The sequence below is a fragment of the Triturus cristatus genome, chromosome 5_2 (assembly GCF_964204655.1).
Source record: "Triturus cristatus chromosome 5_2, aTriCri1.1, whole genome shotgun sequence".
NCBI classification, from domain to species: domain Eukaryota; kingdom Metazoa; phylum Chordata; class Amphibia; order Caudata; family Salamandridae; genus Triturus; species Triturus cristatus.
In genome coordinates, this window is record NC_140588.1 from 910,523,824 (window position 1) to 910,550,939 (window position 27,116).

The window sequence follows — 27,116 nt, forward strand, 5'->3', positions numbered from 1 at the left end:
TACCTACTGCTTCCGGGTCCGCCTCCATAGGCAGCAGCAGGGGCGAGTGTTCGGTGTGGCAGATGGCACGTGCCACACATCGTATTCAACAATTGTGACGCTTTACCTAAACTATTTAAAATGCCCCCACATAACCTTCTGTGGGCGATAACCCATTGAAATTTCGCGAATTATAAACTTGGAGAAGTGTCCACATTGGCCCTCTTAATTGTCACAATGGACAATTATCAGCATGACCGCGGATTCCCAAAGTATCGTGTATCAGCTGAGGTCTATTGACAGACTCGCCTGCACCTTTGTTTGGTCTCTACGTGCAAGACTCTGTCCCGCCCTTGTTACTCAGTGGACCTGGGCCAATCAGGATGGTCGCTGGGATGACGCAGCCTCGAGGTGCTTCTGTGCGATGCCTCACTCTACTGGAGTATAACTTTCCGGTCTCCATCCCTGCCTCTAGCTCTTGCAAACTGTAGGTCACGCCTTCGAGGCGCGTTTTCTTCGTTTACTGCATGGACTGCCCCTTTTCCTAGAAATTAAACCACCATTTGTTTACGTTTTGCTGTTTTGTAACAACCGAATGTGCAATTTAGGGATTCATGTGCTAAACTGAAATTATCACCCTGCTTGCTGCTCTGATCATTCCGAACCGATTTAGACAGCTTTAATTTTTTTTTGTTAAAACAAGGGCAAACCGTATGTTCATGTAAACATGGGTATCAAGTTCAAAATTAAAATAAAAAAATTAAAATCACTTTATTTGGAAGGATTTCTATCCATAAAGGTAACAACAAATCTCAATCAACATTTCATTCAATTTTAAACACACTAAATGGTATAAAAAATTTAAAATGACAAGTCATATCAATTAAAATAAGATAAAGTTCCATGGGCCTTTCCAAGTATATCACGGAGTCTACAGGATAGACCAGTTTAGTTTTCCAGATAATTAATTCGCAAGATGTACATAGAACGACAGTTTATCAAAGTAGTAAAGTGCTACATGTCCTAACTGGATGCTTTAAAAATCATCCTTGGAACAAGTGTTCACATGGAACCAATTTCTAAAGATAAATAATAATTGCACGGATCTAACTGTGTAGAATCAATCTTTTATACCAATATTGTTTTTTCCATTGTCATTAACATTTAATAGATGGTTGAAAAAAGAAATTGAAAAACAGCCAGTATTTTGTGAATAGCTATGATTCAGTCGAACCGAGCTTTCTTAGCAAGATATATGTATGTAAGTCAGAACTGCTTTTATGGTACCCCCACTTTTTGATGGTGTTATTCTGTTTTCTGAATGTCTGACTGGGATCCTGCTAATCAGGACCCAGTCACTGTGCTTCTTCGCTACATTTGACAGTGGTCAGTACTTTGGTACCTTCCCAATTGGCTACTGGTGAACCCAGGTAAGTCCCTAGTATATGGTACTTAGGTACCCAGGGCATAGGTACACAAGGGGCAGGGTCGGATTGAGAACACAATTAGGCCTGGGCACTGAAAGAAAAAGTGGTCCACATTTGTTGATAATGAGCTTTCATGAAACATTGCTTAGTATCTGGAGTAATTTGGGGGGAAATCTCTGATAAATTAGGCGTTCTAAGCTCGTGGGGTCGGTAGACACACCACTAAACATACCATTATTCTACTGCAACTGACCCGTCGCTCTCTTCACCTAATCTCCACGCCTATACATTTCTCTACTTTGGGTGCCGGAATGTGTTAGTCACCTATTGGCCCCTTAGTCTGTGCTTCCCCCAACGATCCCTGAATATCCTGTATTATATCAAGCCCTGGGTCAGAAAACCATCTGCATCCATTGTGTCTGTTCACCTTCAAGGAACCAAGGGTCTTCTTCTTTTGGTTTTCACTCAGGGGCCTCTTGCAAACGATGTCTTTGGGGATTGCATACTACTTCGTACTTGATGTCTTTTCTTTTGTGGTACGACTTGATCTGAATCTCCAAAAGCTGTAGTAATTCACTGAAATGCCATTCATTCTCTCTATACCCCTTTCTTACTTACTGTGGGCACCTTTCTCGTTCTTCGTATCACTTTTTGCAGCTATCCTAGTTCTTCCCTTTTCTCTCATACTCTACTTTTCCTCTCCTTGGTGTCTGTTAGACCTGTCAGCCCTTTGGGTGGTCCCTCCTCATCATTATTTATTTTGTCCCACTTTTGCCTCAACCCCTGTTTGAATTTTTCCTTTTTGGGAACCACCAGACTTTTTAGTGTTGCTGCAGATTCAGGGAGCCATTTTAGCTACCCCTGAAACTTCTGTCTGAGGGCCTGGAGCACAAAATGGTGGCCACCTGTGACATCACCAGCATCCACTGGAACCTACTAGCACCTTCCAGAACATTCCAGAACCCTGTGACAGTTGGAGGCGGTTTAGAATGTTGGGAAGCTAAGACAGTTGGAGCTGGCAGTTGGCACCTGACTGGTGAAGAGAGAGCAGCAGAAACCTGAAGGAGGAAGGAGTGAGGCAGCAGGGGTGGAAACTTGTGCCTGGAGTGGGGTCCATAAACCCACCCGTGATACTAGTCCCTACTGACTGAGCCCAGCCTGGAGCCCTGTGTGGGAAGAAGCAAGAAAAACCATCTTAAGGACCTGGACAGCAGGAACATGCCTTAGAAGTCAAGGAAGCAAGTACCTGACCTGTTTATTGGTTTCCCTGGAGTCCAACGTCGAGAAGCCTAGAGACCTGGGGCCGGAGGTGAAGAAGCGGCGCTGACTGGAAAGCAGACGTCGTACCCGGAGCCACCAGAGGTTGAGCGAGGGCGCCGACGGAGGTCGTGGAGAGTACCAGAGGTCGAGGAAGAAGACACCTGAGGTCAAGTGAGCGGCGTCGACGGGGGAGTGAAGTCCGCCCTCCGGAGTCGCCGGAGACCGAGGTGAAGTGTGCCGGAGGTCGGGAGTGGAGATCGCACTCCGGAGTCGCCGGAACCTGAGAGAATCGTGCCGGAGGTCGGGAGTGGAGGTCGCACTCCGGAGTCGCCGGAAACCTGAGGAGAGGAGCACCGGAGGTCGGGAGTGAGGATCGCACTCCGGAGCCGCCGGAAGTCGACATCGAGCCAAGGCCGGCCGACGTCATCGAAACAGAGGTCGCCATCGGACCGGAGCCGCCGGAAGTCGACATCGAGCCAAGGCCGGCCGACGTCATCGAAACAGAGGTCGCCATCGGACCGGAGCCGCCTGAAGTCGACATCGAGCCAAGACTGCCCGACGCCATCGAATCGGAGGTCGAGATCGAGCCGAGGCCGCCGACATCGAACCGGAGCCGCCTACCGGCGTCGTCAAGAACTGACATTGTGCCGAGGCCGCAGACATCGAACCGGAACCGCCTCACGGCGTCGACACGACTCCAGCGGCGTCGGAGCTTCAGAAAAAGGGCATTAAGTGGAATAGAGGGCGCCAAAGGCCCTGTGGAAACCTAAGAGACTACTCTAGGGGTTAGAGAGGTGATGGAACCAGCTGGACTGTGCCAGGGGTGAGCTGAGACTAATTTAGAGGGGTTGTGTAGAGTGAGAGAGCCAGGTCTCTGGTATTCCCCCCTTGATCTACCTCAGTTTAGGCCTCAGCCTTGTCCAAGCCAGGGAGTAGACACCCTCAAGCCTTCCACATCCCCACAAGCTGTGCCTGGGCCAAATTAGCCCATCGTAATCTCAAATGTGATCTGATTCTATGAGTGTCACTGTCAGCTTTTAATTATTTATTGGGGGCACTGTATTTATTGTATTTAACCTATTTATTGCTTCACTGTATTTATTGGTCCACAGTATTTATTGATGCACAATATTTATTGGTTTGCAGTATTTATTGCCTCAGAATATTTAATTGCCTGTATGTATTGCACTTATATTTATGCCTTTATTATTTATGATCACCCCTATTTATTGAATCATTAAGACAGTATTTATTTGACCTGCACTATTTAAAAAGCCTTGTATATTGTGATTGTGTTAATATTTATCTAATCAGCAACTAAGAGAAAAAGAAGATAAAGAAAGATATTTTCATAATTTTTACGGTGTAGAGTCGTTTTTGGAACGGATGCACGCATGGTTATTGTATGGGTATGTCGTATGCTTAGCACGGTGCCTGATTCCTGACCACTCGAGCCAAGCTACCACTGTATGTCCTGGAAGTACCCCGTTACCACCAACCCTTACCGGTGTGGGAGCGGAGTAATTTCCAACATAATTGGTGTTCAGTGGTGGGATAGAGCTGTGCCTACGTATACTCAACAATAACTGTGGGTAGTCCATAGGCCTACACCGGGAGTTTTCTCAAAGCGGCCTTCCTAATTGTGGGTTTTTGTTTTTTCCAAATTTACTCTGGTGGTGGGAGGAGGTATTGTATAAGGTACCCCCCTGCATAGTTACTGCAAATAACTGTCCTCTGACCTGAGTGGGCAAGATGGAGTTTGTACTGGAGAATTTAGAAACGTACACTGTGGCCCAACTCAGGGAGTTTTGCCAGCGGGAGGGGGTGTATTGTCCCCCAGGAGCAAAGAAGGGTGCACTCCAAACCAGCTTAAGGGCTTGGGGGGAGGCACGCCGAGAAAGCAAGGCTGAGGAGGAGGACAGGGAGAGAGAGCCCGATAGCGAGGGAGCTGGTTTGTACCAACCTGAGGTGGGGAACCTGTCAGCGGGGCCCAGGACACTTTCCAGGAAGGGCAGCAGTGCCTCTAGCGGTGGCTTGTCGGAAGTGGAGTTAACAGACCGAAGGGAGAAAAGACAGCTCACATGGGATTTAGCAAGGCTGGAGAAGGAGAAGGAGGAACAGAGGATGGCTCATGAGATAAGGCTGAAAGAGATAGATCTTCAGATCCTGAGAATCGGGGCACACCCTGTACCTAACGGTGGCAGCGAAGAACGAGAGTACACCAGGGAACCCAAACCCTACCTGCCAAAGGACATAGTAGCTGGCTATGGAGTGGGCGACGATATTGCCAAGTGGCTAGCGGCCTATGAGGTCTCGTTAAGGGCCCATGGGGTTCCAGAGAAGTACTGGGGAGGGGGATTGTACAAGTACATGCCTCCAGCTGGTAGGGATGCATTATTGGCCCTCGAGGAGGATGAGCAGACCCACTACCCCACCATGAAACTGGCGCTCATAAGAAAGTTTGGACTAACACCCGAAAAGTACAGACAGAAGTTCAGGGGTAGTCACAAACTGGGCACACAGAATTGGGTGGACTTCCTGGACTATGCAAAGAAGGCACTAGAGGGTTGGATTCAGGGCAGTGAAGTGAGGAACTACGAGGGGTTGTTTGATCTAGTACTGAAGGAACACCTGCTCGAGAAATGTTTCCCTGAACTGCGTCAACACCTGGTGGATAGCAAGCTGACCAGTCCCCGGAAGCTTGCTGAGGAGGCGGACATTTGGGCTAGTACCCGGGTGTCCACAAGGGGGACTTGAGGGGATACTCAAAAGGCCGGACAGGGCGCCCCCCAGAAGAAAGAGGGAGGGGAAAAGAAAAAGGAGTTCTCCAAAGGCCCCCAAAATAACTTCCAAGGGAAGGGAACAGGATTCACCCCTAGGGCTAACCCACCCAGAAACCCTAATCCTGGCCAGAGTCAGCAGCCAAGGGTTGTCCATTGCTACGAGTGCGGTGGCGTTGGACACTATAAAGGAGATCCGAAGTGCCTGAAACGACCACCCCCTCCCATTGGAGGAAAGACCCCCGGAGTAGCTAGTGTAGTGCTCGGGGAGGAGATGCCCTTAACTAAGGGAAGGGAGTGGGCGGGTGTCACTTTAGTGTCCCTGGGAGAACGGGAGATGGTTCCTAAGATCCAGGTGCCCGCAAATACCGTAAAGTATGGGCAGTGGGTCACCATCAACGGCCAAAGAGGGGAGGCTCTGAGAGACACAGGAGCCAGTATGACTATGGTGCGTAGCCAACTGGTGTCTCCAGAGCAGGTAATTCCCGATGTACTCCACCCAGCCGCGATGGCTGACGGCAGAACAGGCCACTATCCAGTGGCCGAGGTTCCCTTTGAATGGGGGGGGGTTGCAGGTTCACTTCGAGATGCCGTAAGCCCTGCCGTGCCAGTCGATTGTCTGCTGGGGAATGACATGGAGCACAACGCTTGGAAGGAGGTGGAATACCGGACTCACACTGAGATGCTGGGTACAACTGATTGGGCCTGTGTGAGCACAAGGTCCGCGACTACCCGAAGAGGGAGTTCATTTCGGCTGGAGCCTGGAACAAAGGCCCAGCCAGCTGCCAGTCAAGGGAAGAACCGAGGACAGGAGGAGCCTGCCTCGGCGTCCACACCCCGTAGGACGGATAGGCCACCGGAGGTGGTGGACCAGGAGTCTGCGGTGGGGGACGTTACCAAACTGGAGGACCTACCCATCCCGGCCGAGTGGCACGTGGAGGGGGGCCCGTCCAGGGAGGAATTCTGCCAGGGCCAGAGGGAGTGCCCTACCCTTGAGGGGCTGAGGCGACAGGCCGAAGCCCAGACAGCAGGGAACGTTGAAGGGAACTACAGTGTTTACTGGGAGGATGGCCTCCTCTACAGTGAACCCAAGGCACCCCTCCACGGATCGTCACGAGCCTTGGTAGTCCCTCAACGTTATCGAGCCTTCCTTCTGGAGTTGGCTCACGAGATACCATTGGCAGGACACCTGGGGCAAGACAAGACCTTCGCCCGTCTTGTCCCACACTTTTATTGGCCTCAGATGAAAGTGTCGTCCGATACCTACTGCCGGACATGTGTGTCTTGCCAAGCCAGTGGGAAAACAGGGGTGAAGCTGAAAGCTCCCCTGGAACCACTTCCTGTCGTTAGCACCCCCTTTGAAAGGGTGGGCATCGACATTGTGGGTCCATTAGATCCGCCGACTACAGCTGGTCACAGGTTTATCCTGGTTCTGGTGGATCATGCCACACGGTACCCAGAGGCAATACCTCTGAGGACCATAACAGCACCTGTTGTGGCAAGGGCCCTGATGGGAATCTTTACCCGAGTGGGTTTTCCCAAGGAAGTTGTGTCCGACAGGGGGACCAACTTCATGTCAGCGTACATGCGGGCCATGTGGAAGGAGTGTGGAGTGACCTACCGGTTCACCACTCCTTACCACCCCCAGACCAATGGTCTGGTGGAGAGGTTTAACAAAACCTTGAAGGGCATGATCAGAAGTCTGCCTGAAAGCCTGCGGAGGAAATGGGACGTCCTCCTACCCTGTTTACTCTTTTCTTACAGGGAAGTGCCACAGAAGGGAGTGGGCTTCAGCCCCTTCGAGCTTCTGTATGGGCACCCTGTACGTGGACCTCTCAACCTGGTGAGAGACGGATGGGAAAGAACTCCCAGAAAGCTTCCCCAGGATGTGGTGAGCTACATGCTGGCCTTCCGGAGCCAAATGGCTAAGTTGTGGAAGCAAGCTTCTGACAACTTGGAAGCCAGCCAAGCATTGATGAAGGCGTGGTATGACCACAATGCTCACCCGGTGGAGTTGGAGCCTGGCCAGAAGGTGTGGGTGATCGAACCAGGAGAGCTTAGTGCCCTCCAGGATCGCTGGTCAGGACCCTTTGAGGTGTTGGAGAAGAAGGGTAAGGCTACCTACTTGGTGGACCTGAAGACCCCTCGTCAGCCCCTGCGGGTGCTGCATGCCAACCGCCTCAAACCCCACCACGAGAGGCCCGAAGTCATCTTGATGAAGGTGACTGACGGAGGAGAGGACGTGGAAAGCGAGCCTCTCCCTGATTTGTTTGCGTCTCAAGAAAAGGATGGGTCGGTGGAGGGAGTGATTCTCTCCCCATCTCTAACTCCTGAACAGCAGGAGGACTGTCGCCAGGTCCTGGGGCAGTACTCTTCGTTGTTCTCCCTTGTCCCGGGTAGGACTCACCTGTGCGTCCATGACGTGGACACAGGAGACAGCCCACCTGTGAAGTCCAAGATCTACCGGATGTCAGACAAGGTGAAGGCCAGCATTCATAGTGAAGTCACTAAGATGCTGGAGCTAGGAGTGATCGAACCTTCTAGCAGCCCCTGGTCCAGTCCGGTGGTACTAGTACCAAAAGCTGCACCACCGGGTGCCCAACCGGAACTGAGGTTCTGTGTGGACTACCGGGGACTGAATTCAGTGACCAAAACTGATGCTCATCCGATCCCTAGGGCGGATGAATTGATTGACCGGCTGGGAGCTGCCCAATATCTAAGTACCTTTGACCTTACTTCTGGGTACTGGCAGATCTCTTTGACTGATGGAGCAAGGGAAAGGTCAGCATTCTCCACGCCCAATGGCCACTACCAGTTCTGTGTGATGCCCTTTGGGCTCAAGAACGCACCTGCCACGTTTCAGCGCCTGGTAAACCAGATCCTCACCGGAATGGAGAGTTTCTCTGCTGCTTATCTGGATGACATAGCCGTCTTCAGTAACAGCTGGGAGGATCACTTGCGTCACCTGCAAGCTGTTCTCCAGGCCCTGAGTCAAGCTGGATTGACGATGAAGGCCAGCAAGTGCCAGATCGGGCAGGGGTCGGTAGTGTACCTTGGACACTTGGTGGGTAGGGAAGCGGTGCAACCCCTCCAGGCGACGATCGAGGCCATCATGGCCTGGGAACCCCCCAAGACTCAGACTGAGGTCCGAGCATTTTTGGGCCTCACGGGATACTACCGCCGCTTCGTGAAGGGGTACGGTACCATCGTAGCCCCCCTCACGGAGCTCACGTCCAAGAAACAACCTCGACGGGTAGTCTGGACGGAGGCTTGTCAGCAGGCCTTTGTGAGATTGAAGAAAGCCATGTGCGAGGCCCCGGTCTTAAGGGCCCCAGACTTTTCCAAGGAGTTCATTGTCCAGACAGATGCATCAGAACATGGCATTGGGGCAGTGTTATCGCAACTCAACGAAGAGGGTCTGGATCAACCCGTGGTCTTCCTATCCCGGAGACTACTTCCCAGGGAACAGAAGTGGAGTGCAATAGAGCGTGAAGCCTTTGCAGTGGTATGGGCTCTGAAGAAGTTGCGGCCATACTTGTTTGGCTCGCACTTCCTGGTTCAGACCGACCACAGACCCCTTCGTTGGCTGATGCAAATGAAGGGGGAGAATCCCAAGTTGTTGTGGTGGTCTATTTCCCTACAGGGAATGGACTTTCAGGTGGAACATCGGCCTGGAGTGGACCACGCCAATGCAGACAGTCTCTCAAGGTATTTCCGCCTTATTGATGAGAACTCCCAAGGGGTTGGGTAGCTCTCCCCACTTTCAGCTGGGGGGGACGCGTGTTAGACCTGTCAGCCCTTTGGGTGGTCCCTCCTCATCATTATTTATTTTGTCCCACTTTTGCCTCAACCCCTGTTTGAATTTTTCCTTTTTGGGTACCACCAGACTTTTTAGTTTTGCTGCAGATTCAGGGAGCCATTTTAGCTACCCCTGAAACTTCTGTCTGAGGGCCTGGAGCACAAAATGGTGGCCACCTGTGACATCACCAGCATCCACTGGAACCTACTAGCACCTTCCAGAACATTCCAGAACCCTGTGACAGTTGGAGGCGGTTTAGAATGTTGGGAAGCTAAGACAGTTGGAGCTGGCAGTTGGCACCTGACTGGTGAAGAGAGAGCAGCAGAAACCTGAAGGAGGAAGGAGTGAGGCAGCAGGGGTGGAAACTTGTGCCTGGAGTGGGGTCCATAAACCCACCCGTGATACTAGTCCCTACTGACTGAGCCCAGCCTGGAGCCCTGTGTGGGAAGAAGCAAGAAAAACCATCTTAAGGACCTGGACAGCAGGAACAGGCCTTAGAAGTCAAGGAAGCAAGTACCTGACCTGTTTATTGGTTTCCCTGGAGTCCAACGTCGAGAAGCCTAGAGACCTGGGGCCGGAGGTGAAGAAGCAGCGCTGACTGGAAAGCAGACGTCGTACCCGGAGCCACCAGAGGTTGAGCGAGGGCGCCGACGGAGGTCGTGGAGAGTACCAGAGGTCGAGGAAGAAGACACCTGAGGTCAAGTGAGCGGCGTCGACGGGGGAGTGAAGTCCGCCCTCCGGAGTCGCCGGAGACCGAGGTGAAGTGTGCCGGAGGTCGGGAGTGGAGATCGCACTCCGGAGTCGCCGGAACCTGAGAGAATCGTGCCGGAGGTCAGGAGTGGAGGTCGCACTCCGGAGTCGCCGGAAACCTGAGGAGAGGAGCACCGGAGGTCGGGAGTGAGGATCGCACTCCGGAGCCGCCGGAAGTCGACATCGAGCCAAGGCCGGCCAACGTCATCGAAACAGAGGTCGCCATCGGACCGGAGCCGCCCGAAGTCGACATCGAGCCAAGACTGCCCGACGCCATCGAATCGGAGGTCGAGATCGAGCCGAGGCCGCCGACATCGAACCGGAGCCGCCTACCGGCGTCGTCAAGAACTGACATTGTGCCGAGGCCGCCGACATCGAACCGGAACCGCCTCACGGCGTCGACACGACTCCAGCGGCGTCGGAGCTTCAGAAAAAGGGCAGTAAGTGGAATAGAGGGCGCCAAAGGCCCTGTGGAAACCTAAGAGACTACTCTAGGGGTTAGAGAGGTGATGGAACCAGCTGGACTGTGCCAGGGGTGAGCTGAGACTAATTTAGAGGGGTTGTGTAGAGTGAGAGAGCCAGGTCTCTGGTATTCCCCCCTTGATCTACCTCAGTTTAGGCCTCAGCCTTGTCCAAGCCAGGGAGTAGACACCCTCAAGCCTTCCACATCCCCACAAGCTGTGCCTGGGCCAAATTAGCCCATCGTAATCTCAAATGTGATCTGATTCTATGAGTGTCACTGTCAGCTTTTAATTATTTATTGGGGGCACTGTATTTATTGTATTTAACCTATTTATTGCTTCACTGTATTTATTGGTCCACAGTATTTATTGATGCACAATATTTATTGGTTTGCAGTATTTATTGCCTCAGAATATTTAATTGCCTGTATGTATTGCACTTATATTTATGCCTTTATTATTTATGATCACCCCTATTTATTGAATCATTAAGACAGTATTTATTTGACCTGCACTATTTAAAAAGCCTTGTATATTGTGATTGTGTTAATATTTATCTAATCAGCAACTAAGAGAAAAAGAAGAAAAAGAAAGATATTTTCATAATTTTTACAGTGTAGAGTTGTTTTTGGAACGGATGCACGCATGGTTATTGTATGGGTATGTCGTATGCTTAGCACGGTGCCTGATTCCTGACCACTCGAGCCAAGCTACCACTGTATGTCCTGGAAGTACCCCGTTACCACCAACCCTTACCGGTGTGGGAGCGGAGTAATTTCCAACAGTGTCTCATTGTACCTATGTGCATCACTCACTCTAACATTTCACCTCTCTCTTTTCCTTTCTTTCTCTCTGTCTACAAATCCCCCTTGCCCTCCCACGCCTGACTCCCCTGTGTTTTTTTAAAAAAGTTATTTGTATATTTCAGGCCCTTATTCCTTATATCTCTCCTTTAAGTTTTATTCCATTTCTCTGTCTTGCAAACCTTTTCTTTTTCTCCTGTCTTGCTCTCTCCTATACCGCTATCAGCCTCTTTCACATCCCTCTGCCTCATGAATTTATTTGTACTGTACTTAATGCTATATTCTTATGTGCCCTTTATTGCTTCGCTGCAGACAGTAATAACAGAAACTCCGCATGTGCCTGGAGGCAGCGTTTAAACCAAAGGAGAATCCACAGGTGGAATTTCCTTTAACATTCCCTCCTTATGATGAAGGTTTTTTTTTTGTTCCATATTTATGGTACCCATTTGGAAACGTCTTCTGTCATTAGCACACCCCCGTTTGTTCAGTGGTGCTGTCACTGTGTGCCAATTTGAAGGAGGTTTTAACATCGGTGATTAGCACACCACTTTATTAAACGTTCAGTTTCAGAGTGCTGATTTGAAGATGTCTTGGTGATTGGCACACCACTTTATTGGCTGAGGTTCAGTAATTTGTTCATTTACTTTACGCGTAATTTCTTCAAAGTCAATATTTTTCAGTGCTAATTCATTATTTACTGTAATTAAACGGTGACTTTGGTACTTGAATTTTTATTAAAAAAATGTATGCTTTGTTTTTAAATTTAGTTTCATCTCTACCTGAAGGGATTATTGAGTGAATAACTTCACCACACTGGTCAATCTCCCACGTGTCAGTACTATTATAGAGAGATATCATTTTGGTTTAAGAGAACAAAAGAAAGATAACTCTGTTAAAAAGTTTGTAACGGAGTTAAGGAAACTAGCGTCCGCTTGCAAATTTGGTAGAGCTGTAGAGGAAAGAATAAGAGATCAATTTGTGCTAAAGTGTGCTCATGATAAAATTAGAGAGGTGTTATGGTTGAAAGATGAAACTCCCTTAGATGAAGTATTGGCAATTGCTAGATGTGTTGAACACATGATGAAATGTGTAGATGATTTGAGCAAAGCAAAAAACAAGTCAAATGAGTTTGCTACTAATGTTGAGGAAGTAGTATGTCAAGTTAAAAATAAGACTTCTGTAGACCTAAATAATAGAAAACCTCCTCTTGGCGCAGAAGGTAACTGTTCGCAAGACAACAGGGTAATCTACTTTAGATGTGGTACGTTAGGTCATAGAGCGAATGCTTCCCTCTGTCCAGCTTTGCAGGTCATTTGCAATGCCTGCGGGAGAAAAGGTCACTTAGCAAAATGTTGTAAGAGTAAGGTAAGAGAAGGGAACAACCTTAAGTTAAAGACATTTTATATCAAGTAGATGATGTTAAGGCAAAACATCTGTCTCATGTTGTCATGATCGAGGGAATTGAACTTGAAATGAAGTTTGATTCATGCTCACTCCTCACTATGATTAGCAAAGATACATTTGATGTTCATTTTAGAGACAGAGTAACACTTTTAAAAACTGATGTATCACCTGTTGGTTATGGAGGTTTGCTGATAAACATGCTGGGGTATTTCATGGCATGTAGTGAAATGAGTGGATGAATAACTGCTGGTTAGGTTTATGTTGCCAGGAGAGGTGACGCACTTTTAGGATGGCCACACCAACGGTTACTTGGTCTTCTTCGTAATCTGAATGCTGTTCCGCAAGTTCTAGTCCTGGAGGTGGATAATCCCTTGGCAGTTCTAGGTGAACAGTTTGCTGATGTGTTTCAAGATAAGTTGGGGTGTCTTAACCCCTTCCATGCGTTGGCCGTCCGAACCCCGCCCACTAAATAAATCCCCAGCACCGCGGCGGAATTTGCACTGCGGTCAAGGTGTTAAAGGGTATAAACATCACATAAAAGTGAAAGAGGGTGCCATTCCCATTGTTGCCAAAGTAAGGAGAATACAGTTGAATGAACAAGCCAGTGTGCAGAAGGAGATTGAACGTCTGATTGACATGGGTGTTATTGAGTCTGTTGAGGCAACTGAGTGGTTAGCTCCGATTGTCGTTGCTAAAAAAGCTAGTGGCGAGATTCAACTTTGTATTGATTTGCGTTCTCTCGATAAGGAACTAGTTGTGGATAGATTTCCTCTCCCCAACATTGATGAGATTATCAGCACCCTGGCAGGTGCTAGGTACTTCACTACACTAGATTTAGCTTCCGCCTACCATCAGGTAGAGTTAGATAAGGTATAGCAAGATTTGACAGCATTTGTGGCACCCATGGGAACATTTAAATTTCTAAGAATGCCATTTGGGCTTGTATCAGCAGCCTCAGTATTTCAGCGTATCATAACGAATGTGGTATCTGGTGTAAAATGTTATCAAGGTGATTTGTTAATCTATGGGAGTACAAAGGCAGAACATCTTTCAAGGCTCTATGCTGTGTTGGAGAGACTGAGGAAAGCTGGATTAACTCTCAAGAAGGATAAACGTAAGTTCTGTGTATTGGAAGCTAATTATCTGGGACATTGCATTACAGGGTAGGTGTTTTCCCAAAAACAGAGTTAGTTGACACCATTGTGAAATTGCACGAACCTTGTAACAAGGAGGAGGAGTTGGTGTCCTTTTTGGGAATGGTCGAATATTATTGTAAATTCATTCCTGGTTATGCGAACATGACAAAGTTTTAGGAGGTTGACTTGTAAAAATGTGCAAGAGAATTTGTTTATATCAAGGAAGATTTGAAGAAAGCACCTTGTTTACAGGCCTTTATACCAGGTGATGAAACTCATATCTTGACTGACGCCAGTGCAAAGGGCATTGGAGCTGTGTTGCTTCAGAAGAGTTGTGGTGTGGAACGACTAATAGCTTGTGCCTCGATGTGTTTGAGAGGCTCACAGTTAAATTACTCTGTAATTGAGAAAGAGGCCTTGGCGATCTTTTAGGCTTTGAGAAAGTTGATTTGGGGTACAAAGGTTAAAGTACTTTCAGACCATAAGTCCTTAAAGGAGGTTTTTTCTAAAAAAGGACTTGATTCAATTTCGTCAAGGGTTAGGAAGTGGATCATTTTACTTCAAGAGTATGACTTTGAAGTTGATTATATTTCTGGTGTGATCAATTATTCTGCAGAGTGTTTATCACGTTTGGTAGATGCCAAAGAGATCGATCTGGAAGAGGAGAGTCTTGTGGATGAAGTTATAAATGTCTTTGAGGTGACGATGGGTTCCGTTGATGAGATGGAATGGAAAACTGAGATAGTTCAAGACTCTGAAATCTCTAAAGTGATTGAGTTGTTATTAGGGAAAAACAAACAACTTGAAAAACATTGGTCTATGGTATGTGAGGAGTTATCGGTGATGTAGCGCCTAAAGGTTTTGAAAATTGTAGGGGTGCATCATATTCACTGTTAGTTGGCACCCGCATATAATGAATTTATCTTTAGTTATGCTGTGCGAAATGCATTAAGAAATGTATCAGCTATGTCGCAATGTAGAGGCGTTAGTAGACGTGAAAATATATTGTGAATGTATTTAGCAAAACGCATAACGATTAGTTCCTGTTTAATGCAATGTATTAGGCTAAACGTGTAACCTGATTGAATTAACTCATGTATGTCGTTTATCCACGTATATGAAAGTAAAAGCACTAATGTTAGAATGTAATTTAATAGTGTGTTTAACCTAGTAGAGGCCCGAATTCACATATATCGTTGAGAAGAAAGGCCTGGTATTTCTTATGTTAGCTGAATGCGGTAGGCCGCAAGTGATTTATTCTAGTAGAGGTTTTGGGCTGCAGTAAATCGTAGAGTTAAAAGATGCAAAGTATTTCTCCATCCCATGATCTCACCACAGGTGCAAGGACAGTTGGTTCATTAGTAAAAAGGTCTTTGTCTAACAGTTGAATTATGGAGGAAGCCAGACATGGGAGTGCATTGGAATGTGCCAATCGCAACTCCTAGTGCCGACGGTGTCTGGGACTCAAGGCCAAGCTGATGGATGATGGAAGATGGACAGAGCTGGATGGAAAATTACTGGAAGAAGACCTGGTCGAGGAGGTGTGCCGGAGGGCGTGTTCTGTGATTTGGGGTTTCGTATTAGGGACAGCGCCCCGAGGGTTGAGCAGAGAAGAGGTAGGCCAGGAGCTAGAAGGAGCGTTTTAGATCAAGCTCTCTAAGTGAAGACATCTTAGGAAGATCACTTCTGACACCTTTTCACGATTTCTTGGGTCTTAAGGGAATGGTAAGCAGGGATGTCATCTAGGATAGAGTAGGGACAGAAATGCTTTGGTTTAATGATTCCTAATATCGACATTAGCTTGGTAGTTATCTACCTCATGCTTTTAGAAGCTGTACTTTTGTTTATATTCAGTTGAATGCGGATTCTTCGTAGAGTGGCATTTGTATTAGTACCCATTTACCTGTTGAGTCTTGTGCTAAGGTGCTTATATCTGCAGATGTTTTTCTTGATAATAAAATCCCGAGAAAAATAGAAATTGAGTTTCGAATCTTCAATTATGTCAAATTGCGGAAGGTATTCTTTGATAATTGTGTTTGCTCCCTCCACGCTATTGGGCAAGTAAAAAGGTCCAGTCGACCAGAGTGGGTTCTTGAGATAAATGGAAACAAGAAAATTGGGCCCCAGCAGTTGGTAGCAGGGTCGGATGGTTACTTCCGATAGCGAGGGACGATTAGATTAAGATAAGTGATCCTTGAGACCCATAGACGATAAGTGATGGTGAATCATCAGATGGTGAGCAGCAGATGATGGCGGATGATGAACATAGACGGCGAGTAGCAGCGCGGCAGGAGGCAGCAGTTCGTGGAGTGAGTATGAACAGGATGAGATGTTGTAGATTGCGGTGTTGATTTGTTGTGTGATGTCTTGCGGAGTTAGAGTGAATGTTGAGTGATTGTGAGATCAGGCTGTGAGCGCACGCAGCCCGGGAATTGTGGTGTAGAAGACACCCGTGGTAGATTTTGTTGACCACCCAAAGGAGATCGTGAGGTACCATCGATCACCTGGACCGAGATAGTGGGACCGAATGTGTGAGTGCATGACAACTCGACGCTGGTCGTGGGTTGTTGTAAGCAGATTTGAGTATTTGTAACCTCTCAGAGGCGAACTTTCTGCCCAGACGGGGACAGACAGTTGCCAACCGAGGTCAACAATTTCGAGAGACTGTGGACGTACAGTCAGAGGCTGTGGACGGACAGCCAGAGAAATAACTTGCTTGGGACAAACGGTTATTTCAGTGTATGAATGGGACGAGTGCAGGCGTGAGACGTAAACAGTCAAGGAAAGGGAACTACTGCGAACGAAGAAAGGTGACGTCAGAGAGTGTCGCGCTGTGATAGGCTGGTTGGTGTTAGTCGCGCTGTTATTGGATGGTTCGACATCAAGAGGTAAACAGCGTGTGAGATCGAATTTTGTCAATCATGAAGTGTTTTAAGGTTTTTCGAGAATTGTGTAGAGGTGATAAACATGTGGTTACTCGAGAGGGAGAAGAAGCCCCTCCCGAGGATACTCCAGCACATTACATGGCAAAGAATGTGGGATTGCATACGATAATTTGGCTTGAGAATTGGCATAAAATGACTCAAAGTGAAGGGGAATTAGCATTCCCGAGGTATGGCTCGTTCAGGCTAGCAGTGTTGTACCAGTTGAAATCTGTGATGGCGGGTTACGACCTTTGCCAAGGCCAACACAGTTCGAAGCACTACATGCGTGGATTAGAGCAGCGCATGATAGGGATAGAGGAAGGAATCAGGAAAGGGTGAAAAGTCGATCAGGGCTTTCCAGGATGCCAGATGGGATGCAGCGGAGAAAAGGTAGAGAGTACAAGCGATAGAGGGAGATAGACTGTATCCCTTATTGATCACATCGGAGGGGGTAAAGAACGTAAAGCCAGAAGAAGAGGATGATAGTGATATAGATGATGACCTATTGGAAAGATTGTTGGCAGAGAGACCACCTCCGTATAATCCAGAGGTCCCAGAAGGGACATTGATTCAGATAGAAGAGACTAGAGGAGTAACAATCCACCCAGAGATGAGAGTAAAAGGAAGACTCTCGATAGGAACAGAGGGTACAAGGAGCCCGTCCGAGGCAAGCGTAAAAGTCGAGAGAGATGTGAGGTTACCGGATGCTTTCAAGGTACCGGTTACTATTGGACCTATTGTTTCGATTTACCACACAGATTCAGAGGAGGCTGCGAACCCAGAGCGGACAGCCGAGGGAGTAAGGAGAGAGGTCGCAGGAAGTGACCTAGTGGGTGCGAGGGCTCGGACTCCGGACCCTATAGAATGGACTACACCCTTGCCAGCCATGTCAGATTCATCTGGGGATCAAAGAGAGCAGAGACCAGAGAGGTCGAGGTCCCTGATAGAGTTGAGATCAGATTTAAGATCATGGGTACCACCAGTGAGAAACCAAAGCCCAAGAGTGATGACAGCAGAGAGAGAACGGGTCGTTTTCAGGGATCGATCCGCTCCAATGGGTATACCAGAGGAGAATAGGTCGCAGGACCAAGAATGCGAGGACAGCGGTAGGGAAGGGGCAGCCTGCCGAGAAATACTGAGAGGAGCCCTGAAAAGGGGAATGATGATAGACGTAGTAAGGTTAAAAGCGGAAGTGGATGAGATAGTAGGCGGAAGCTTACCCATCGAGAGAATATTAATATATGGACCAGACGAATTACTCTTCGTAGCGAAGGATGTGACTCGGAAGGCACGAGTTGCACATGAGAAATTGTCAGAATTGGCTAGGCGATATGAGGTGGACTTGTCCAAAACGAAAACATTGCAAGGAGGTCATAGGTTGCAGTACAGTGACCAGGAACTGGAGGAGAAAAGGGTTGCAGGATTGAGGTCCCACATTAGAGACCTGATCACATCCATGCGTGCATGGATGATGCTTGAAAAGTGGGAAGAAAGGTGGGCCAAGAAGAAAAGCTCTAGGGGAACTACAGGTGAGACCCCACCTCCGGGTGGAGGGGCGAGGGGGATAGGGAACTTCCCTTTGAGCCAAGTGCAGAATGGAGGATACGTGCATGTGCCCTGGAGTAGGGGCGATTTGGCGGCGTTTACCAATGATTTTCCCAGGCTTAGGGAGAAGCCCGTAGAGTGGTATAAGCAGGTTGATCGCTTTGTTAAGATCTCAAAGGTATTGTGGACCGATTTTTTTAATTTTTTTATTTTTTTATTAGAAACCGTTAGCACACAATAAAAGACAGACAAGGGCCTACAACCACCAGGGCCGGCCGCTATAGAGCCCGAGGGCCCGCAGTGTAACGCCACACATTCAAATGAACCAGAGGCAAAGCGCCCGGCAGTTCGTAAGCACATATAACAGGCCGTGGCTATAGGCCAGGAGCAATTGAAAACAACAGTTTCATTTTTTATTGAATATAAAACACACTCAAGGCAATGAGAGTCCGAAATAGCAGCGTGCTCTTCCCATGACGGGGAATAACATACAGTGTCCAAAGCAGTGCTTGTCCGGAAGCGGTAGAGGGGGGCAATGGGAAAACAAAGCATGGAGCACACCTCACACCCTCCCGCAGAATGCGTGGCTAGGGGGTCAAAGCAATGTCGACCTCTAATGACAGAGGCGGGGTGCAGATACGTCCTCGATATAAATTCCACGGACCCCATACCCTAGTCGATTTCCCTGGCTAACCTCTCGCAACATACACCGTCTTTTCCCTAAACATACACCAGTCCATATTCTCCTTCCATACCTCGATCGTGGGCGGCCTCGGGGAGCCCCATAACTGTGCAATGTTACGCTTAGCCACCATGTACCCCAAGGTCACCCACTGCGTCTGTGCCGCATTACAATCATTCGGTTCCCAAACATTCAACAAACACCTCCTAGCCTCTGGCAACAGGGCAACGCGCGTGACCTCCTCCATAACGGTGTGGACACCGTTCCAAAATCGCACAACCTCCGAACATTCCCACAAGATATGAAGAAAGGTGCCCGGTAGGCCACATCCACGCTTACACAGTCCATCCATCGAATAACCCATACGCAGCAAACCGGGCCCCGTGACATACACTCTATGAAGGATCTTCAGCTGTACAAACCGTAAGCGGGCCGGGATCGCCACCTCTTTCGGGGAGGCCACCGCCGATACCCAGTCCTCATCATCCAGTTCCAAGCCATCGCCCGTCCATGCCTCCCTCAGACGGAGCAGCAAGTCCGCACGATCATTAATGAGTTTCTTATAAATCAGGGAAATAGTGCTGTCGGGCACGTAGCCATCCAACACTCTATCCTCCAGTGGGGAATACTCGGGGATAGCAGCAGCGTCCGGAAAAACCGAACACAGCGCATGGTAGACTTGAGCATACCGGAAGTACTCTCTATCGTTTAAGTTATATTCAATCTTGAGCATTTCAAACGTTTTGAAAGATCCCTTCGCCCACAGATCACCCACCTTACATATACCAATCATATCCCATTTCTCAAAGCCTTTCGATCTCCACAAACAGCCCAACCGCCCAGAGGCATACAACGGCGTCGCCCGAGTCAAGCGATCCCTCCACCCCATCGCAGCATTCGCCGCGTGCCACACACGTACCGCCACCCGCGTGGGTCCCGTCAACCGCGTGTCCGGGGTCACCGAGTACAGCGCCCTATTATAGTCCCCACCCGGGAGCAGGAATTTATCCACCTCGAAGGCCGGGTTTAAGGCAGGACCATATATCCCGTGGTTCACTGCCGCCAACTGAGACGCCCAATAGTATCGTTTAATATCGGGGAGGGCGACCCCCCCATCGTACCAAGGGAGCGTCAACTTGGCGAGAGCAATCCGCGGCCGCCCGTCCCAAAACAGTTGGCGCTGAAGACCCTCCACCTCCCGGAAATAACGGGCCGGCACGACATCAAGAGTATTTTGCAAAGCGTACAAAAAGCGAGGCAGCGACATCATTTTAAACAATGCCGCCCGTCCGAGCGGCGAAAGCGGAAGTCGTCGCCATTTGTGGACCGATTTGAATACTTTATTTGATATTGTAGTTCAGGGAGATTTGTGGGAAGCATGCAAGATTGCCATTGATTGGCCAACTTACGAGCCTGAGAGAAATGCACTCACGAATGGCCCGTCACCGGCAGTAATGAGGATGTATGAGCGAGTGATCGCCTGGTTGAAGGAGAAAGTTTCACCCCAAGATATCGATTGGGTAAAGATAGACAGGACAGTGCAGGAACCTAAGGAGACGGTACATGAATTTTATGAGAGACTCTTGCAGGCTTTTAAGCAGTACAGTGGCCTAGATGCGTTGGACACGAAAGATATGGGACAGTTTGTTTCAAAGTTTGTGTTGGGATTGAGGCCAGAGGTTAGTCTCATCATACAGCAGCATTTGATTTGTTGGCAGAATAAGCCTGTTGACGAGATTTTACGGTACGCCAGGTACTGTGCCGATGAGATTGAATCCAAGCACAGAAAGTTGAAAGATAACTTGATGCTTGTTCAGATGCAAACCGCTCAGGGACAGCCTAATGGGGGAGCGTTGGTAAGGAGACAGGGGAATTATCAGGCGGGAAATCAGAATGTTCAGGGGCAGGGAAGGCCAAGACCAATAGACCCTTGGACAGGGATGGATGTGGCGACATTGAAAAAGACTACAGCATGTCATCAGTGTCACCAGGTTGGACACTGGAGACGCGAACGTCCCCTGAACCCATGGAATCAGATACAGCCGGAAGGAGAAGTAGTTCAGGTCCTGGGGCGGAGGCGGTACAGACAGTAACTAGACCTAGGACGATAAAAGGGGGGACTGGTGTTCCGCAGGTGCAGGTTCCCCAGCCACCCAGAATACAGAATGTACAGCAGGGAGCTCGCACTTATTTGCAGATGCCGATGTTTGAAGTGAGTGAGGGAAACGATATAAGCCTGTTGGCACGATTAGGGTCAAAAAGAGACAAGGATTGCATGCTTAGAGCCATTCTAGAGGTAGATCAGACAGGACCCTTTGTAGAAGCAGACCTTGACGGTCACCCTACAACCTTTTTGGTTGATACGGGAGCTACCAGATCGACTATAAGGTCGGCAGTGGTTCCAGGGTTAGCCCTTTCTGGACAAAGTATCCAGGTTGTTGGAGTGGCAAATAAGAAACTGAGTAGTCCACTGACGGAGCCAATTCCAATCAGGATAGGAAATTTCAGTGATCGACACCAGTTTGTGGTGTGCGACTCTAGTCCGGTTTGCCTGTTAGGAAGAGATCTATTGTGCAAGCTCAACTGTACGATCTACTGTACCCCAAAAGAGTGGAGGTACAGACGAGAGACGATGACGCGACCTTTAAGGTTGCAAATCAGCGTGTGTGTGTGGAAATGTACCCAGCATTAACGGTGGAGGAGCTTCCACTTGATCTGAGGGACTCAGTGTCTATTGAAGTATGGGACCTTAGTGGTGAGGAGATTGGTTTAGTCAAGGGAGTAGACCCAGTGAAAATCCAGATTAAACCAAATGTAGAATTTCCGAGGACACCCCAGTATAAGTTATCTCCTGAAACTATTGCAGGGATTAAACCTGTGATTGAGTCTATGATCAGGCAGGGAATACTGATGGAGATTATGGGTAGCCCATGTAATTCGCCCATTATGGGACTGCAGAAGCCAAGCGGGAAATTTAGGATTGTGCAGGATTTGCGAAAGATAAACGAAATAGTTGTTCCATGTTGTCCAGTGGTACCAAATCCATCTGTGATTCTATTTCAGATCCCATGTGAAGCTGAATGGTTCACAGTGATTGACTTGTGTCAAGCGTTTTTTTCGATTCCTCTGCATAAGGTCAGCCGATTTCTTTTTGCGTTTCGGCTGGAAAATCGTGTGTTAACGTGGAGTCGTATCCCACAGGGGTATACAGAGAGCCCATCTATCTTTAATCAGATCTCGAAGAAGAATCTCGAAGGTCTTGTGTTGCCACAAAACTCTGTTTTAGTGCAATACATTGATGATCTGCTTGTTGCGTCGGAGACGGAAGACGCTTGCAGAATTGACACCGTTGCTCTGTTGAATTACTTGGGAGAGAATGGGCACAAGGTGTCTCCAAACAAGCTGCAATACTGTTTGAGCGAGGTACAGTATTTGGGGCACCGAATTGAGAAAGGCAAGAGAAAGGTGTCTCCAGATCGTATTGATGCGATTTTGAGAATGCCGATTCCCTCGATGCAGAGGGAAGTCAGAATGTTTTTGGGAATGGTGGGCTATTGCCGCCAGGGGATCCCAAACTTTGAAGCGAAGCCGTTACAGCGGCTGACACGAAAGGATGTGAGTGATCCGGTACCATGGGATGACGACTGTTTAAGGTCATTTCTGAGGCTGAGAGAAGCTTTATGCAGCGCTCCAGCTTTGGGAATGCCAGATTATAACAAGGCATTCGCCTTATTCTGTTGCGAAAAGGAAGGTTGCGCATTAGCAGTGTTGACTCAGAGTCACGGAGGAGTCCTGTAATAATTAAAGTGAAGCCGAGGGTGAAGAATAACTGCCACTTTATTCAGGCCATCCGCTCTCGCTCTGGCGAGCGGTATGTCAACATTCTAAGGTCAGCTCCAGGTGATACCAAGGTGAGTGGGAAGGAGGGGGGTGGGCAGAAGGTACCAAGGTGGGAGTAAAAGGGGAAGATACAACACATCTCCTTACCCAACATAACAGATAATAGAAGCAGGGTGGAACATTACATAGCTACTCTGTCCCCACTCCATACATGACCGTCCTCCAACTCCACCACATTTTTCCCCTTGTTCTTAATCTTTTGTGGAAGGAAAAATTTACTCTGTCCCACTTGTACCCTTGTGGGTTTCTTTATCGCTACAGGATTGTGAGAAGTTGGCCTGGTATATGATGTTCACTAGTTAAAGTGACCACCTTGTACCATGCCAAGCAACCCTTATGGTGTGGTTGTAAGTCAACCTGTTCGGACTAGCTGCCCTAGTGGTAGCGTAGGCTAAGCAGTCTTTGAGGCTAAACTCGTGAAACGTGTTAAGCAAGCTGTTTTACCAAATGCAACCCCCTTTTATACCAATGAAAGGACACCACACAGATATATATTCAAAATATATATGTATTTATTTCTCAAAGTAACCCCTAGTCTCTTTATGAGCACAGGAGCACAAATCGTCAAACAAGATTACAGCAGAATACACAGAAGTTGCACTTTATATGGATAGGCCCTGGTGGCCGCTCCAACCATATACTAAAATAGTGGTATAAGTACCACGAACAGAAAAGGGAAAAGGCCTACGGCCTCTAGAATCGCTGGGCCTACAAGGAGCTAACTTCAGTTAGTGACCAGGAGGTCCACGGGTTGCGTGTGCAGAGCAAATAGTCACACGCGAGCTCCCATAGGTTTTCAATGGGTGCGTAAAAAGTACAAAGTTACTGCAAAAAGGATCTTCCGGATGGACTATGAACTTAAGATTCGAAACACAGACACTAGAGATGATACTCTACACTTGGGCACCAGAGTGCCAGCTTTACCTCACCCACAGGAAGCGGGTGCATAGGCGTCGAAGTGCGTCGGGTTTCTTCTATCTGTTCAATGGAGCCTGTAGACAAAGATGCTGCAGGCGGTCGCCCCGGAAGAGATGCGGTGGATCCAAGAGTGGATCGGAGATGTTGAAGACCTGTAAGCAGAGGGGACAGTGTTCACAGTCACTAGCCAGTGACCAGCGTGGCACCAGGTGGGTACCAGGCGATGTCGGGTGCAAACAGGAAGGAAGGTGTAGCTTGTCTCTGCAGCCACGTGGTCCCTGAAGGTCGACGACGTCCAGGAGTCGGGTCACGAGCTGTCCCACGCAGGCTCTCACTGTCGGCGACTTGATCAAAGCAAACAAGCCTTGGCAAAAGCAATTGTTGTAGGAGATGAAATAAGCTGATGGTTCTGACCAGCAAGGTCAGAGGGACTGCTCCTTTGGAGGGGAGCAAGGGCCAGTCTGGAGCAACCAGACCAGCGGTGTATTTCTTGAAGTTCGTCGCCAAGATGGCCACTGGCCAGCGGGCCAGCAACCGGTTAGGCGCGTCGAGTGGCAAAATGCAGAAGGGCCCCACGCAGATCGTGGAGATGCTGGAGGGCTCACCTTTGGTGCAGATGCTGCTCGAGGGTTGGGCTTCTCAGATCCCAAAGCACAACTTGGAGGGAGCCTCGGTTGTTGCACTTGCAGCTTGTCGTGGCCTTTTCAAGATGGCTGGCTCCACGTGTCTCGGTGCCTCCACGGGTCTCCTCTTTTCAGGGACTGTGGATCGGGCGGTGAGAGGTCTGGAGGTCCAGGTCTTGTCAGTCTCTGGGCTCGGGCTCCGGCGGGAGGCGGCGGCAAAGCAGACGTTGATTCGCTGGATGGTGCTTGCGTTAGCAAGGTGGTCACTCCCTGACCACAGGGGAGATTGGCTTCAGTCCTCTGTGCGGCAGAGCGTCGAAGTTCCCGTCTTCTTCTTAGTTTCAAGTTGATTCCAGGATGTCTGAAGTCTTAGGACACAGCTCCTACCTTTAAGCGGATTCTAGGGGCTGGACTACCTGCTAGGTCCCTCCCTAAGGGTGGGACCAGGAAGGGGGGTGGTTACACCCCCAATCCTTTGTCCAGCTCGCCCCAGGCCCGGGACTAGTGTGCCCCAGGACCGGTTTGGACTGGCATATGCACCGAGGCTCCTTGTGAGCCTCAGGCATGTCTGGTTTCTTTCAAGCCCTACCTGACCAATACACAAAATCCTGTCTGGGGTGGTGCACGCACCTCCCCTGGCAGGAAACCCTTTGTCCACACCTCCCAAGTTGGAAGGACTCCCAGCAGCAGGAGGGCAGACTTGTGTCTGTGGTGGCAGCATCCATTTTGTGGAGCTGAGGCTATGTCTGATTTTACCCGGGTTTCAGGCACTGTACATGTCGTGTCCCTCTAGAAGGGTGGAATGCTAACCCCGTCGCCAGAATTGGCGAGGGGTTAGTATTCCAATTCGTATGACACCTTACTCGACATGTTTTGATAAAGCCAAACCAAAGATAGCATTTAACCGCGAGGTTCATAATGCACTTAAGAGTATATGGTATGACGATATCTGGAAACAGTAGAAGGACGTTGTTCCAACCACTGCAGACAGGCTCAGCTCATGCCAGAGCACCATCTCACATGGAACCAAGCACTCTGCCTTCAGGATTGTTAAGGCCTGCCATAGGAGTGACTTATAGGTTAACATGTGTCCCATTTAAGGTTAGGTATAGGTATACTACACCTAAGTAAGAGGTGGTTACACCAACTTACCCCAGCTGAGTGATCAGCCAGTTGTGTCAAATTTGTTAGGCCAAGCCAGGGGTGGCACAATACATGCTTCAGCCCCTGGTAGGCCTTGGGTACACCTATGCCCTGGGTACCTATGGTACACTGTACAGGGGCTGATAAGGTGATCCCTCCCAATTGGGTATGTACCTAGGGTACATGGAGTCCATTTTACAGAGAGAGCAGATAGCCTGAGAGCCTGAATGGCAGGATCTCAGGCCAACTAAGTCGAAAAACCAGCTAGACACTAGGCAAAAATTTGGGGGTAACCATAGTCAGATATCCACCTTCCTACAAGGATCATTGGCATTAGATTTTAAATTCTTCACACCATGTTTCTTGTCATACCATCCTTTGTAGCGGGATTGATGTTGCTGAACTTTGATCTGACTTTCTGATCTGTCATAGACAACGGTCTTACCCCCATCTAGCCAGAGGGGGAACAGCTTTGTGCCAGGTTCTCTCCCTCTCAAAACCACAAAAGGAGAGATACCAGTCACTAAGTTTGGTGCCGTGTGGTAGGCCCACAAACAGTCTCTCAGGGAATTGTCTACGTTGAACCCATTAGACATTGCCAGTTGGATATGTTCTTTAATCATACGGTTCATCCTCTCCACTAACCCATTAGCTTTGGGACAGTAAAGCGCCGTTTTCTCATGCTTGATGTTAAGGTTCTTTAAAAAAGTTATCATTTCCTCCGATGTAAATTGCACCCAATTGTCGGTCACTAACATAGATGGTACCACTTCAAAGGAAAACACTGACTTTAAGAAAGCAATGAGGTTCTTGGTCGTTGTGGAAGGAGTGAATTTGACATTGACCCACTGGGAAGTGTAGTCCACCAAAACAAACATGAACCTTCTTTGTGGACCTAAAGCATCCATGGGGCCAATTATGTCCATGGCCAATTTTGTCCAAGGAATAGTTGGTACCTCCACTGGGGCAAGAGGAACCCTATGTGTTGTCTTTACCTTGTCACTTTTGGCACAGTTATAGCAGTCCTTTACCTTCAATTCTACCCTTGAATCCATCTTTGGGAACCAGAAACTGTTCCTTACTTTACTTTTTGTGAAACTCCTCCCTAAGTAGCCTTCGTGGGCAAGGTCTATTATCCTGTCTCTGAGAGCTTCAGGTGGCACAATTTTGGAATTGCGGTAAATTTTGTTTTCATGAATGGTAAGCTTGTTTCTAACTTCCCAGAATCCCTTTAAACCCTCCATGACATCGCAACATTTGTCAGGCCAACCATTTATGATGAGACCTTTAAGTGCCTTCATATTGGAATCCTTCTCCATTTCCATATTCCATTCCTCCTTGGAGAAAGAAGGTAGGAGGATTGAAAGAATGGGAGTATCCAAAGGGTCTGCCTCAATGTTTCCTGTTATAGGAGATCTGGATAAATAGTCTGCAAGAACGTTGTCCTGACCAGGAAGATACTCAATGCGAAGGCTAAATTTCTCTAGCCCTAGAACCCATTTAACTATTCTGGGGGACTCACAAAGTACTTTCTTGGATGAAAATATGTGCGTTAGTGGTTTGTGATCCGTGCGGACTGTAA

General features: G+C 48.5%; 1 long non-coding RNA gene across 1 annotated transcript in view; it reads left to right on the forward strand.

Moving 5' to 3' along the window:
* The first annotated feature begins 23 nt into the window (after positions 1-23).
* LOC146829424 (uncharacterized) overlaps positions 24-27,116 on the forward strand; it is a 70,150-nt gene continuing 43,057 nt past the window's right edge. The window contains exon 1 of the long non-coding RNA XR_014962243.1: positions 24-466. This is a non-coding gene — a long non-coding RNA (uncharacterized LOC146829424). The remainder of the gene's footprint in view (positions 467-27,116) is intronic.